Source organism: Urocitellus parryii, chromosome 5 (genome assembly GCF_045843805.1).
Source record: "Urocitellus parryii isolate mUroPar1 chromosome 5, mUroPar1.hap1, whole genome shotgun sequence".
In the NCBI taxonomy this organism is placed as follows: domain Eukaryota; kingdom Metazoa; phylum Chordata; class Mammalia; order Rodentia; family Sciuridae; genus Urocitellus; species Urocitellus parryii.
In genome coordinates this window covers 137125139-137141455 of record NC_135535.1, presented here as the reverse complement: position 1 = coordinate 137141455, position 16317 = coordinate 137125139, and the positions used below count along the sequence as shown (strand labels likewise).

The 16317-nt window shown below is 39.1% G+C and overlaps 1 protein-coding gene across 1 annotated transcript in view; it reads right to left on the bottom strand.

Annotated features, from left to right (window-relative positions):
- The window catches only part of Atad1 (ATPase family AAA domain containing 1), a 45855-nt gene extending 42852 nt beyond the window's left edge, over positions 1 to 3003 (bottom strand). Inside the window, exon 1 of the mRNA XM_026408967.2 lies at positions 2923 to 3003. The gene's annotated coding sequence lies outside the window, so the exon portion shown is untranslated. The remainder of the gene's footprint in view (positions 1 to 2922) is intronic.
- Positions 3004 to 16317: the final 13314 nt, after the last annotated feature.

The window sequence follows — 16317 nt, the reverse complement described above, 5'->3', positions numbered from 1 at the left end:
GAGATGATGTGACTAATTGCATTTTGGGGAATAGGATCTCATTTTCAAACAATGCCATTCAAAACACACACACACACACACACACACACACAGAGGAATATATATTTTGCATTCAAGTGGAAAGGAGTAAATCACAATTGTGCAAACAGCTTAATAGCACCTAAAAATTAGGTACTGCAGAGATTAAAATCCATGGTCCTTCCAGCTCTAAATTATTGTTTTCTCTTCTAAGTTAAAGATCCTCTTCATCTCCTTCCCTCTGGAACAACTCTCCACAATATTTTTAATTTTTAAAATTCTATTATAGACCTCCTATTCATTCATGTATACTCTATTTCTTCCTTATCAAGACTTAAAAGCTTTCTCTTTGCAGGATTCGGAAGCATTCAAACCTATCCTCATCTAGCTCCAAAGAGTCACTTTGAAGCCTTTTATCTCTAACCATTTCTCAAATTTCTCAATAGGAACTCTCAACAAATGAAGTCACTGGCATAGAAAATGCCAAATTTCTCCTTCAGTCTTATATTTGTCTGTGCCCTGGAGGGGCCATTTCCCCTCATTCATTTAAGATGACTCAAATTCTATACAAACTTCAAACACTAACCTTATCTGCTCCATAAAGCCTTTCAAATCACATTAACTCTCTATATTATTTATTTAGTTCTACTACACAATTTTAAGAAATGTCTTATTTTAAATCATTATTGGATTTATATCTATTCTACTCAACTAGAGTTTAAATCCTCATAAACAGGATTTTCATCTTATTGACATCTTTACAACTGCCACACAAAGAGACTATTCAAAAATTATTTGTTCTACTGAAGAAAAATTTTCCAATCAACAAAGTCAGACTTCTGCAGAATTTCCAAAAGTCAAGGTTTCACATTATTACTCAGAACCATTCACTTCACAATAATTATATTACTTAATTTAAACATAACTGATGGGCATGGTGTTGCATGCCTGTAGTCCCAGTGGCTGAAGCAGGAAGACTTCAAGTTCAAAGCCAGCCTCAGCAACTCAGCAAGGCACTAAGCAACTCAGCAAGACCCAGTTTCTAAATAAAAACAAAAGTGGGAGGGAGCTGGGTATTGGCGAGGTGGTTAAGCATACCTGGTTTCAATCCCCAGTACCAAAATACAATAATTTAAACAAAACAAATAACTGAAGTCCTTCATTTTGGATGAAGAAATTTTGGCCCAAGGATATTAAACAATTTAATTCATTCAATGGCCATTTATTAAACATCTATATACAAAGCTTACTATATAGTGGATATACAATAATGCCTAATTACTTAAGAAACTAATTATATTAATTATAATGAATTATTTTTTTAAATGGAGCTATAAAAAAACCACATAACTGAAATCTTTCCTCGGGTAACAAATCAAAGTGTGATTTTTCCATCAGGATGGATTTTTAAAATTGGGTTACAAAACACTTCTCACACAAAGTGAAAAATCGACTTCTTCAGTCTTTATTCCATCAGAATAAAATTGAAAATGCAGTAGGAATGTGTGGCGGCATAATCTGAGGTACAATTCATGGATGAAAATAATCCAGTAGGCAAAGTAGGAGTTTTATTAACAATTTGTGAAAAGTGGTGACATTCCAATAAAACATTTTCATTGGTCTATAAAGTTTGAGTTGGTAGTGATAAACTGCCATCTACTGGATGTTCACCGAACTACATGAACAAATTAAGGTTGTTTCCAAAGCACATTCCAAAGTCATCAAGATAGTTACAATTTTTAACCCTATTTTAAAATGCCGAGATAAGAAACCAGTTTATATAGTTTCCTATTCTAAAATTATTAACATAATAGTACAGCAGTGTACTAATGGCAATTCTAAAACTGTATATTGTCTACCTTTTTAAATGACTTCAGAATCCTGAAATGAAACTGAAAGCTCTTGCTTTGTAGACTGTAACTGCAAATACTTTACAATTTATCTGTAGATGAGATGTGCACATACAGCACATTCTTACAGCACTGATATACTTCCAAGGTAAGGCTATTACAGAAACAATACCATTCCAGAAGAATACAAATAAAAGCTGCCAATGCACATAACAGGATGGAAGTATTTCTATCCTGCATAAACATTAGGTTCAACAAAACGAATACACAAAGATGTACATATACTCAGTTCTATGTATCGCAAAACTCCGGCAATTCAGTTATCTGTTAGGCAACCCTGAATTCCAAATGGTTTATTTTGATTTCTCGATTTCAGGATGGAAAACTTTAAGATCATACTACCTCATCTATGAGCAATTTACTGGCAGATTAAGAGACGAGAGTATAGCATTCATGCTGTATTATTTCTCTAGGTCACTGCAGCTTTTTACAACGGGTATCTCAAACTCAAAAAGTCCCAGTTTCACAGACTTCAAGGCCCTACGATGAAGGCCTTCCTGCCTTCACAGAGAGGACAAGTTAACATCATCATTCTCTGTGAAAGCCTGCCCAGCCCTCAAAATTGGGTTACACAACACCTCTACTTTTGCACAAAATAATAGAAGCACCAGTGCAACAACCAGACCCGGCTCATTCCGGCTGCCTTGGCCCATGAACCCTAGTTCTGAAGTCGTCCGGGACGACCCTAGGCCTCCACAGTGTCCAGGCTGTCTATAGAGATTCCTTTGGGAATGGTATAAGTCTTTAGGCTGCGCCCACAGAGACCCAGGGCCCAGGGCGGGCCCGAAGCCAAGGCGAGGCCCCGGACGCCCTTGGAGGTTAATCCGCTCGATAGCAAGGGCTACAGAGCGCTGGGGGGCGGCACTGAGGTGGGACTTGGAAGACGGCGAGGTGACCTTTCCGGTGGGTTTTTCCAGAGTGGAGCCAGTCCCTAAGAGAGCTCGGAGAGATCCTGTATGAGTCTCACCAGGCCCCGCGGGAACCCGCTACTCACCCGGAGGAAGAAACAGCAGCAGCAGAAACCCTCAGCCGGCCTTGCACAGGAAGGGAATGCCGCCTGGGAGAAAGCGCTTCCGGCGGAGCCGCGGCCCGCCCCCTACACTGAGCGTGCGCGAGCCGCGGCGCAGGCCCGGAACGAGCGCAGTTGGGTCCTAGAAATGGCTTGCCGCTGCACGCGAGTGGATTCGCGTATCTCGTGCTTTCTCTGGTACTCGCTGAGCTGAGTCTTTCCGCGAAGCCAGAGTGTCTGCAAGCAGCTTTACAGGGATCAGAGTTTAGCTGCTGTGTCTCAGATTGAATTGGAGAAGGCGCTTATCACATAAAGTCCTTGCCCTGTTGGCCTGCTGGGAGCAACACTAACAAATAAGGGAGGCTTCTTGAGAACGCAAAGAACAAAAATCTTTTTTCTGACGCCAGCTGATTTTGACTCTTTCCCATCACCCCATGCAGTCCCTTGCGCTGCTGCTCTGTCTAGCCAAAGCTCGACGCGCATGGCCACCCCTCACCATCTGTCTTAGTTTTTAGAGTGAGCTCACCCTGCTCTCCCATTTTTGTACTGACAAACACCGGGGGGTGGCGCCTGAAAAGCCTTTGACGAAATGACTGAGCAGCCCACGCAGGCAGGACTGGCAGTTGGGACGGAATAGGGTATTTGGTAATATGTTATATATTTTTATTTCTCTCATGTATTTTTACTTCTCTCCTCCACCACTCTTTTCCTTTCCCTTTCCCTTTTCCTTTTTTTCCTTATCCTCTAGAATGAGCGACGTGACACTAGAGGTCCTAAGGGAACAAACTGAAAGGCATCACCTTCTGACTACACAGACTGCCTGGGGACGAGATGGGGCGAGATAACATTAGCCCTGTCCCCAGATAAAAGAGGCATCACTTCCTTTAGATAGAGGCGGTGAGACTATAAAGTCATGAGACAATTTCCTTCCATATTTTCCTCGAGAAGGCAATTTGTATTTGTCTGCTGTAGGGGTCTCTTGGATAGCTAAAGAATTCTGCAGCCTGATTATTGAATTAGCAAATGCTACCACTGTTACAATCTTGTAATATTGTAGTATATAGTTCATTGACAAGAATAGAATGGAATTTAATACTATAAGCGGTTGATGTTTTACATCCAGACCTTTTTGTTTTTAAGGCTTCCTATATATGTGTCTATTTTCTTAATTAAAAAAAAAAAAAAAGTAATGTGGGGGCTGGGGATGTGGCTCAAGCGATAGCACGCTCGCCTGGCGTTGTGTGCAGCCTGGGTTGGATCCTCAGCACCACATACAAAGATGTTGTGTCCACCGAAAACTAAAATAAATATTAAAAATTCTCTCTCTCTAAAAAAAAGTAATGTGAAGCTAGGTTTGGGAATACTAGATGAATTATTTAGAGATGAAGATAGGTCTTTAAGAAGAACAGGATATTATGAAGCCAGGAAAATATTCACAAAAAAGCAGAGGACATCAGTGCTTAGCAGGCTTGGAAGAGACTCTCCGCTGGTTCTCTGGGATGATCCCAAACTTTGTCATTGCTTGGGAGGTTCACAGGGATATGATTTGACAAGGCCCAAAGGAAGGTGTTATGAAAGGAAAAAACTTTAGGTTTTGAGGCCAACTAGGGTAATCATAGCCCCTAGTAAGGAAAATGAACTGAGAAATTCAAGAAGGCAAAGGATTATCATTATTTACTGTGAAACTTCTTCAACTAAGCACCTTACCTGCCTTACTCTCAGGACCGGGATGACCAAACCTATCCAGTTTGCTTGAGAGTGAAAGGATTTGGGGAATGCGGGTTTTCTTCAATTTTTTTTTTTTAGAAATATCTGTGAGCTGCACTACCAATTCCTCTACCCTCTATCAACTCCTGCTGTCTTGAATGCATGGCCTTGTTTGCCATGTGCACATGCCCAGCATGGGGGTTTTCAATGCTAAAACACACCTTATACTAAGGACATACTAAACAAGTCCTACCATGAAGTGGAGCTCTCAATATGTTTAATCTACTTTCAGTTCATCTACCTAATATCTGAGGAAAGTTTTCACAGGAAAGGAAACTATTGGGTAAAAAAAATCAAGGCTGATCAGGAAGAGTTTAGTCCAAAATAAATGTTGCTGCTCATTCCTACCTAGTGCTTTGCCTTTACCTTTTGGATCCAATGTTTCCTTGTAGCAAATTTGGAAATTTCTTATGTCTGGGCCCTAACACATCACATTAGTGTCTTTATATGTACTATGCACATTCATTTCCAGCAATCACTAAATCAAGTATGTTCTTCCAAAATAGAGAGGATGAACATATGCTTTTCGTCCCAGGATAGCTTTATATAATCCCTGGCAACACAGAATATCACATTTGGCCCACAGTAGGGATTCAATAAATAATTTATTATGTGCAGTACTAATCAGGAAATCATAACTTTTTGGCCTTTGCTCCTTTTTAGAATCAGTGTTATAATTATAGTTACTGAAGAAAAAAAAACTTAACACCAATTCTTCTTGAAACAGTTATAACAGTTCTCCCCTATGGAAACAAATTTTCCATGTTCCTTAGAAGGTAGGAGTGGTTAGTTTGCTCTGCAGCTTAGATCAATGCACTGAATACCTGGTGGGAAGGGAGTCCTTAGATTGGCTGTTCTTCAATTTTATTGTGTGTACATTCACACAGCTTGGCAAAATGCAGATTCCTGGCTCCTAAACTTAGAGGCTCCCATCCAACTGTTCTAGGTTTGGGCCCAGATCTGCAGTTTTATGAACCATCTGAGATCTCTGTCATGTGAAGATATGATAAGAAGATGTCTTTCTGCAGGCCAGAAAGAATGCCTTCACCAGACAGACCATCTGCCAGTACCCTGGTCCTATACTTCCCAACCTCCGGAATGGTGAGAAATAAATTTCTGTTGGTTAAGCCAATCAGCCAATAAATAAACTGACAAACAACTGATATTATTCAGGTATAAATAGTTCTGCCCTAATCAGTGAAAGTTTTAGATGTATATTTGCAAAAATCTATCACCCTATCTCAAAAGGCTTATCTGGTCATCTGAACCTGTAAGCCAACTGAGATACATTAAGAAATTAAATCAAGAAGGCTTTATGAGGACATTTGGAGTAAGATCCCTTTGGAATAAAACAATCTTTGGATAAGTAAACACAATAAACCTGACTCTATTTGTTGCTCATTAGAAATAATTCACTTGACAGTGATTTGGAAAGAGCAGAACTTCCAACAAATAGATGAAATTGTATAGCAGTGATCAGTATAATAGTAACCTTGTTCCTTTTCAAGTATTTTATCAGAAGGGAATAATCTTAATTATTATTTTGACAAAGTAAATGAACAGGTGAAGAAAGAAAAAGAAAACAAGAATATGGAGCTATACTTGAAGCTATGAAAGCACTGAAAAAGACCAAGATTATATACTTGAGCTCCAATAGAATAAGATATAATCAGGGCAAAAATAGTGAAAAATTTGATGTTGGGGTTGTGGCTCAGAGGTAGAGTGCCTGCTTCACATGTGTGAAGTATTGGGTTCGATCCTCGGCACCACATAAAGATAAAATAAGCAAAATAAAGGTATTGTGTCCATCTAAAACTAAAAAGACATATTTTAAAAAATAGTGAAAAATTAAAATTTCAACTGATTGGAACAAGTGGAAAGATAAATTGATAACTCCATTCTATAGAAAGCATGGAGAGCTAAAAGACAACATTAAAATTCAAAGAACATATAGTTGTAAATCTACTTTTCATACTTTTATGTTTTTTAAACTTTTACACATAGTATAATAAGTGTACATGAAAATTCGTTTTTATTCATCGGGGTAGTACTAATCCATCTTACATTTTTATGTGACACTTTTTTTCAAGCAGTGCTGCCAATTGTGTGTGTATGTGTGTGTGTGTTTAAACCCAGATTGGATTCGGAGGTACTTTATCACTGAGCTTCATCCCCATCCCTTTTTGTTTTTTTATTTTGAGACAGGCCCTCTCTAAGTTGCTGAGGTTCACCTTCAATTTGGGATCCTCTTACTTTACCCTGCTGAGTTGCTGAGATTACAGGTGTGTGCCATGGCTCCTGGCCCAGTTGTATGTTTTTTAGAGTTTCTGCTACAAAAAACATTTTCTAGAATTTGGATATTTATTTAAAAATCTACAGCATTTTGTTGTTCAGCTTTCCCTCAGTACTGAAAATATACTGTTCAAATGATACTTTTCAAAGCTGGGTGCGGTGATGCTCACTTGTAATCCCAATGGTTTGGAGGCTGAGGCAGAAAGATTTCAAGTTTGAGGCCAGCTTCAACAATTTAGCAAGGTCCAAAGCAACTTAGTGAAACCCTGTCTTGAAATAGAAAAATACAAAGCAAAGGGCTGGGGTTTGATCAAATACAAAGCAATGTTGCTCAGTGGTAAAGTATCCCTGGGTTCAATCCCTGGTACCAAAAATAAACCAACTTTCCATGAAAAATCAGGATTGCCGGTTACTGTGGCGCATGCCTGTAATCCCAGCAGTTTGGGAGGCTGAGACTAGAGCCAGCTTTAGTAACTTCGAGGTGCTAAGCAACTCAGTGGGACCCTGACTCTAAATAAAATACAAAATAGGGGTGGGGATGTTACTCAGTGGTCAAGTATCCCTGAGTTTAATCCCTGGTATCACCCCTCCCCCCGCCCCCCCCCCCCGCCAAAAAAAAAAAAGTTAGGATTGATGAAAAATGGAAGTGCTTCAAGAAAATAGCTAACCTTTCTATAGCCTCATTAGGAAAACTTCAGGCATAAATACAAAGTGAAGTTCATCTGAGACCTTCATACAATCTCTTTCATATTTTTTAATGGAAGATGAGGGAAGGGTAAGAATAACAAGGATATAAATTCATTAGCCAAAATAGAAGAATCAGTAGTTGAAATGTTAATTCTCAATTCCTGTAACAACAGATTGATAGATGAGGCATAAAACAAGACCAGATGCTGTGGTTTCCAGGATGCACTTGACTTCCCATCCTTTATAACCTGGAGCAATTTTTGCTGTAAGTAGGTCACTTGCTTGCTCTCATTTACCTGATTCTAGGAAAATGCCCTTGGAAGAATTTTGGAAGAGATTCTGTACTGGTACTTAACATATTAAAAATTAAGATTGCATGAATTATTTCTCTGATCCCCTTTCTCTATTAGCCAGAATAACTTGTAAACTTGAAGTATAAATGAACAAGAAGAATTTAAGATCTTTTGTTTTCTAAGCACAAATTCACTTAAAGTCTATGTACATTCTGTCAGCTCCTGTGATTCACTATGTTTAGCATTGGCATGATGCTTAGTTCCCAAAATCACAGTTTGAGTCTGCACTCTATCAGATATGAACTTCTCAGGAAAAGAGGGTGTCTAGGCAGTAGGAGGGGTTTAATTAATAATTTTTGTTTGTTTTTTCATACTGGGGATTTTTTACCAGGGATACTTTACCACTGAACTACATCCCCAACCCTTTTGTTCTGTATTTTAATTTATTGGTACTGTGGATTTACCAAGGGGTGCTTAACCATTGAGCCACATCCCTAACCTTTTCTATTTTTTATTTTGAGACAGAATTTCTCTAAATTGCTTAGAACCTGGCTAAGTTGCTGAGGCTGGCTTTGAACTTGTGACCCTCCTTGCCTCAGCCTCCTAAATCGCTGGGATGACAGGTGTTTGCCATTGTGTCCAGCCCAGCTTATTTTCTTATTTTGAAACAGGGTCTCACTAAATTGAGGAGACTGGCTTAGAACTTAGCCTCCTGAATTGCTGGAGATTACAGGCATGCACCACCATGCTCGCCAATAAATGTCTTTTTTTTGCGGGGGGGTCTTTCAAAATTTGATATATCTAATAGGTAATTTCAGGCCTATTGCTATAGATTTAACCTCTGGAGGGAAGTATGGTGGTGGAGTGGAGGAATGATAAATGATACAAAAGTAGAACAGGTAAAGAAATAATTTTACTGACCACAATTATTATTGCCCTGTCATGACAGGTCTGCTCTTGATGTGTCCATCAGAAACAGAATCAGAATGATTTCCATGCTTAAGAACATGGACTTTGGCGGAACTAGGGATATAGCTCAGTTGGCAGAGTGCTTGCCTCTGATGCACAAGGCCCTAGGTTCAATTCCCAGTGCACGCACGCACACAAACACACACACACACAAACACACACACACACACACACAAACACACACACACACACACACACACACACACACGAACATGGATCTTTACAGATCTGGGTTTGAATTTAAAATCTGCTGTTTACTACCTTTATGGGAACAAGATAACCGGGTGTGGTGTTACATGCCTGTATGGTGAGTTCAAAGCCAGCCTCAGCTAAAAAAGGGAGGCATTTAGCAACTCAGTGAGACAGGTCTCTAAATAAAACACAAAATAGGGCTATTAGTTCAGTGGTAAAGTAACCCTGGTAAAAAAAATCCCCAGTATGAAAAGACAAACAAAAATAGGCCCTTGAATTCAATCCCCAGTACCTGCTCCCCCAACCAAAAAAGGGAATAGTACAGTACACATGCTATGGATCAGCATTGGGAATTAAATGAGACAATGCATATAAAATGCTGAGTTTAATGCCTGACATTTAGTAGATAATCAATAAACATTCAGGTATAATACTATAATATGTCAGATGATATTTTCATTAAACTATGGATTGATATCCTCTCATTCCCAGAAGCCTATAAGGACAACAATTCTTCATATCTCCTTTGTGTCTTCATGTTGATTTCACCTTTTAAGATGTTCCATGACATCTTGTGTGAAATGTTTATCTTCTATGACTTGTAAAGAGGCCAGGTCTTTCTGTCACTTTGACCTCTTGGTTCTCTCATTCCAAATTTTAATACATCCCTGTTGTTAAATCTTACTGATCAGTAGTCTATATACCATTTATGATAGTTGCATAAAACCTATAAGGTTCAATCCTTATCACCCCAAGATAATTACGTTTAAAATATTAATCTATCCATGAAAATATCTTTGTGAATATTTCTCATTTCACTGAAGACCATCATTAATGTTGGCTGTTATTCCCATCTGTCTAATAACAGCCACTTATTGAACTTACACAGTCCTTGCTGTGATGGAGTTCTAAAGCCTAAAACACTTATAGGAATATAAGTCTTCATAGAGCTGTTGATTTTTTTTAAGCTAGAGATTTGCCCCATATTTGATCCCCATTCATAAATCACTTGGGGAAAACTTCCTTAGTTAGGTTGCTGAGTGGGTTTTATACAAGAAAAAGAAATTAGTAGATAAAAGTCAGATGCTTAACCAGACTTCAGATTTTAGAAGTCAATACCTTGGCATGTCTTATCATTTCTTTCCAAACCACAACCTTTTTTTATCCTCAAAGATAATCATAGCATCAGAATTGTTAATCTCCACATAGAATTTAATGCATCTGAGCACATCACATTTACAAAAATGTTAAATATTTCTATGTACAACTGATAGACACATTCCCCAATTTAAAGAGATTTCCTGAGCAAAAAGAAATGATATTTCCTGTCCAGAAACTGGAAGAAATTCTTCCACAGGCAAAAGCAAGGGCAAAGCCAGCTGATACTAGGTGCTTAAGAGAGAAGTATCTGCTAGGTCTTTTCCTTTCACCTACAGTGAAAAAGTAATAGTGCACCAGGTATGGTGGCACCCATCTGTAATCTCGGCGGGCCCCGGTTTCTGAGGGTAAAGGATTGCAAGTTCAATGCCAGCCTCAGCAACAGCAAGGCGCTAAGCAACTCAGTGAGACCCTGTCTCTAAATAAAATACAAAATAGGGCTGGGGAGGTGGCTCACTGATCAAGTACCCTTGAGTTCAATCCCCGGAACCCCGTCCCCTTGTAAAAAAATCTCCCCTTCCCACCTGTAGTCCCAGCATCTCCTGAGGCTGAGGCAGAAAGATCACAAGTTCAAAGCCAGTTTCAGCAACTTAGTGAGGCCATAAGCAATTTAGACCTTGTCTCAAAATAAAACACAAAAGGGCTAGGATGTGGTTCAGTGGTTAAGCGGTTAAGCACCCCGGTTTAATCCTTGGTACCAAAAAAAAAAAAAAAAAACAACACAACAACTCCCCTTCCCCTCCACCCACCTTTTGTTGCCGTTGATTCTAGAATGGAGAAAACAAAACAAAGGGATAAGGGGGGGGGGGGTGGGAGGCAAACTTGTGGCTCGTCAGTAGAGCACTTTCAGATCACATGCAGGACGACCCTGGGTTTGATCCTCAGCACCACATTAAAAATAAATAAATAAAATGTGTCCAACTACAACTTAAATATATATATATATTTTTTTTTTTTTTATTTTTTTTTTTAAGGCAAACTTGTAATTTGAGTCACAGAAAGAAACTTGAGTGCACTAAATTGGCTGGGCTGAAATTGCCATTCTCCTTCCACACCCATTTCTTTCTGTCTTCTGAGTTCTTATGTTAATGAGGGATCGGAAAGGGGGTTGGTGAGGCAAAGGAAATGGAAGGCGTGACTCCTCAACAGTGATGTATTCCCCTGAGGTGTTTTGTGGCAGGCAGAAGAGATGCTAATGACTCCTAACTAGCTAAAAACAGTGTTAGAATTCCATCTGGATGGAACCTCTGGCTGGATTGTGTCCTATCTTCCACATTCCATTTCCTTCATCACTTAATCCAATTTACGCTTATTTAACTGGCTTTCCATAGTCTGTCTTCATGCAGTCCTTACTGATCAGTTGTCAAGAAGCCACTTACCCCTGGCCCTTCTTTGGGACTATTGGAAATAAATAGGTAAAACAGATTAATTGAATCATGTCTAAAGCTATGAGATACAATGACCGATTTGTTTTGTTTTGAGTGAATTGTAAGTAAATATAAAAAGGGGCTGTGGATGTGACTTGGTGGTTGAGCTTCCCTGTGTTCAATCCCAGATACCAAAAGAAAAAAAAAAAAAAGTAAAACACGTGCCCTCTTTTTCCTTGAGAAAGACCACTGTTCTAGTGTTGTAGAAATAGGAAAGATATAGATAGGTATCTAGGAGGACAAAATTAAATAAATCAGATTCTTTTTAAAAATATTTATTTATTAGGTGTAGATGGACACAACACAATGCCTTTATTTCTATGTGGTGCTGAGGATCGAACTCGGGCCCCTCCCGTGCTAGGCAAGGGCTCTACCGCTGAGCCACAATCTCAGCCCTAAATCACAGATTCTTAGAATTGAAAGGAATACTAAATATTGAATTTTCAGCCAAAGGTAATATGGAATGGTAGTAAGAACGTGGTGTGCTGGCTGGCATGGTAGTGCATGTTTATAATCTCTGTGACTGGGGAGGTGAGGCAGGAGAATCACAAGTTCAAGGGCAACTACAGCTTATCTTGAAATAAACAAAAGAAAGGTCTAAAGAAGTGGCTCAGTGGTAAAGCACTTCCAGTAAAGAAAGAAAGGTAGGTAGATGTGCTATGAATTAGAGTACCTGGATCAAATCATACTTTGGTCCCTTTATACGTTTTGGATGATTTAACATTTCTGAGCCTTAATTTCCTCATCTATAAAATGGGAGTAGCATCTACATTATAGGGTTGGTAGGTGGGATTGAAGGTAATGTATGTAATAGAACTGGGTCACATATTAAACATTTAGGAAATGATTGTGATTGTGATCATAATTGCCCCACCAAGTGGTCACTGAATTTATCTGAAAGTTCCTAAAGGCATGGAATTAACCAACTGCTGTGTCAACCCATTTGATGTTCAGAGGACTCTTTAATGTCTTTTAACTGAGCCTAAGTCTTTTCCCCTAGAAAGCTTTATTCTCACCAGTGAGACTGCACAGATTGTCTGCATAACTCGATTGTGAATCTAGAATGGAGTATATGCTTTAAGAATGGTGTAACCTCTTGGAGTGGTGTGATCCTGCTGAGGCAGGAGATTGGCAAGTTCCAGGCCAGTCTCAGCAACTTAGGAAGACCCTCAGCAACTTTGAGAGATCCTGTCTTAAAATGAAGAAATAAAAAGGCCTGGGGAGGGCTGGGATCATGGCTCAGTGGTACAGTGCTCGCCTAGCACGGGCTGGGACCCAGGTTCGGTCCTCAGCACCACATAAAAATAAAGGCATTGTGTTATGTCCATATATACCTAAAAAATAAATATTTTTTAAAAAGAGGTTTTTTTTTTTTTAAAAAAAGAAAAAGGTCTGGGGATATAGCTTAGTGCTTAATGTACCCCTGGGTTCAATTCCCAGTACCAAAAATATATAAAAATAAATAAAAATACATGGACCATGTGGCTTCTTAAAAGCAAGAAAAACATAATGAATTAGTGCTATTGAATCCACAACCTCTATAGAAGCATCATAGAAGCATCCTTTGAGTGCTATGGATGTAATTTATGAGAATATAAAATGTTGACTAGAAATAATATCTAACTCCAATCTAAGCAAGCCTAGGCTTCTAATACTGTTGCATTTTATATTTCAAAGATATAGTTGAGAAGGAATTAATGAATTCCACCCGTGGTGATCTGTTGATGCATACTTATTCTGACAAAAAAAATTATTTTCAAATAAAAAGCAACACCTTGCATTTTAATTTTATTTTCAAATTAGCAACCAGTAAAATGGACTGTGTATGTAAGTGTGAATTTTATTTGTTATGTAATTTTTGGTTCCAGGATTAAACACAAGGGCACTTAACCACTGAGCCATATCCCAGCCCTTTTTATTTTGAGACAGGGTCTTGCTAAATTGCTGAAGCTGGATTTGAATTTGCAATCCTTCTGCCTCAGCCTCCTGAGCATCTGGGATTATGGGCATGTGCCACCATGTCTGCCCAGTTCTGTGAATTTTTATTTTTCGTTTGGTATTGAGGGCCTTATGCATCCCAGGCAAACACTCTACAACTAAGCCACATCCCCAGCCCCAGTTCTATGAATTTTAATATGAGAATAGATTTATATAAACACAACCACAATTTGAATACAGAATGGTTCCATTACTCTAAAAAATTCCATGTGTTGTTTCTTTGTAGTTATTCTTTCTCCTCCACCCCAACACCTGGCAATTACTGATTTATTCTCTGATCTCTATCTGTGCCCTAGAGTACCAATTCTGAGGTTCTGAGTTTCAAACTTTCTGAGATCTAAACCAGGGGATGCTAGTGGGGGAAAAAAACAAAAACAGAAACTCACTGCTAGTTCAGTAGTACTTTGAATTCTGGTCTTCTTCCCCAGTCCACCTGCTACTTTTTATCCTTCACAGTCCTTGGGTAGCTGGTCCATGAGTTCTGTCTAGATTTTATAGCTACATTCAATGAAAAAGACAGAGTGGGTTATGTTATTCCTAAACCTTATCCAGGCCTGGATAGTACATCTTTTTCTTCTCCTCCTTCTTCTTTTTAATACCAGGGATTGAACCCAGGGGTGCTTAACCACTGAGCCACATCCCCAGACCTTTTTAGAAATATTTTGAGACAGGGTCTTGGTAGGTTGCTTAGGGCCTCTCTAAATTGCTGTGGCTGGTTTTGAACTTTCAATCCTCCTGTCTCAGTCTCCTGAGCTGCTGGGATTACAGGTATGCACCTAGCTACATGATGTTTTATTGCTGTTATGAACTGAATGTTTGAGTCCCCTCAAAATTCTTAAATTGAAGCCCTAATCCTCCAATTTAATAGCCTGTGGAGATGGACCTTTGAGAAGTAATTCAGGTTAGATAAGGTCATGAAAATGGGTCTCTCATGATGGGATTGATGCCCTTTTAAGACACCAGAAAGCTTGTTTGTTCTCTGCCTGTCTGTCTTTCTCTTTATGAGGACACAGTGATGACCATCTGCAAGCCAGAAAGAGAGCCCTCAACAGGAACCAAATCAACTGTATCTTGATCCTGGATTACCCAAACTCTGATACTGTGAGAAAATAAGTTTCTTTTGTCTCAGCTAGTCTAGGGTATTTTGTTATAACATTTTGAGCAAAGACAATTGCCAAAATATTCATGAAAAAAAATCCAGGCACTACATATTGTCAATTTTTCCAATTGAATCACTACTTTCCTCATAATATTTTTGGTTTTGTTTTATTTCTGGTACTGGGAATTGAACCCAGGGGTACTTTACCACTAAGCTATATCCCAGATCTTTTTATTTTTTATTTTGAGACAGGGTCTTGCTAATTGAGGAGACTATCTTGGAACTTGCATTCCTCTTGCCTCTGCCTCTAAAATAGCTGGGATTACAAGTGCTGTGTACCACTGTGCTGGATTAGTTGATTTCCAGGCAGAAAAAGAAGTGATTCCACTAGTTTGTGTTGGTCTCCCTGGTTAATTTGGTTAATGTTTTACTGTAAGTAAAGGCTACATAACTTAGGTCATGTTTAAACCAATTGTTCTTATTTTTTGTCTTTGAAAAGCTTGCTTGAAAGAGAACATGTGATTAGGAGCCCATAGTCCGTTTCTTTCACATATAGGCCATTAGTATATGAAAAATATAGTGTTGAATACTTAAAATTGTGGAGAAGGGAGCTGGGTGCACTGATGTACTTCAAGTGTCTAAGGCAAGAGAATTGCAAGATCAAAGCTAGCCTTAGTAACTTAGTGAGGCACTAAACAATTTAGTGAGATCCTGTCTCACAATAAAAAAATAAAAAAGAGCCAGGTGCAATGGTGCACGCCTGTAATCCCAGTGCTCAGGAGGATGAGACTGGAGGATAGCAAGTTCAAAGCCAGTCTCAGCAACTTATTGAGACCCTAAGAACTTAATGATAATCCTTTCTCAAAATAAAAAATAAAAATGGCTGGGGATGTAGCTTGGTGGTTAAGCACTCCTGGATTCAATCTCCAGTATCAAAAAAAAAAAAAAAAAAAAAAAAGAAAGAAAAAAAAAGCTAGTTCACATAATTGGAGTGGAACTGGACTGAATCTAGGCTTTTCTCTCAAGTCGGGGGACTACTCTAGCATATATCAGTCAGTGAACTTTGGTACCTGTTATGGTTTGGATGTGAGGTGTCCCCCAAAAGCTCACTTGTGAGACAATACAAGAAGGTTCAGAGGAGAAATGATTGGGTTGGGAGAGTCTTAACCTAATCAGTGAATTAATCCCGATAGGGATTAATTGAGTGTCAACTGAAGTATAGTAGGGTGTGGCTGGGGGAAGTGGTTCTTTGGGGGAATGGCTTTGGGTATATATTTGTATCTGGAGAGTGGAGTCTCTCTTTCTCTGCCTCTTGATTAAGATGTGAGCTGCTTCTCTCCGCCACTTCTCTTACCTGGAGCCCCAAGGCATGGACCCGGCCTTCTATGGACCAAGACTTCTGAAACTGTGAGCCCTCACATAAACTCTTCCTCCTCTACAATTGTTCTGGTCAGATCTTTAAGTTCCAGCAGTGAAAATAGCTGACAAAAACAGTACC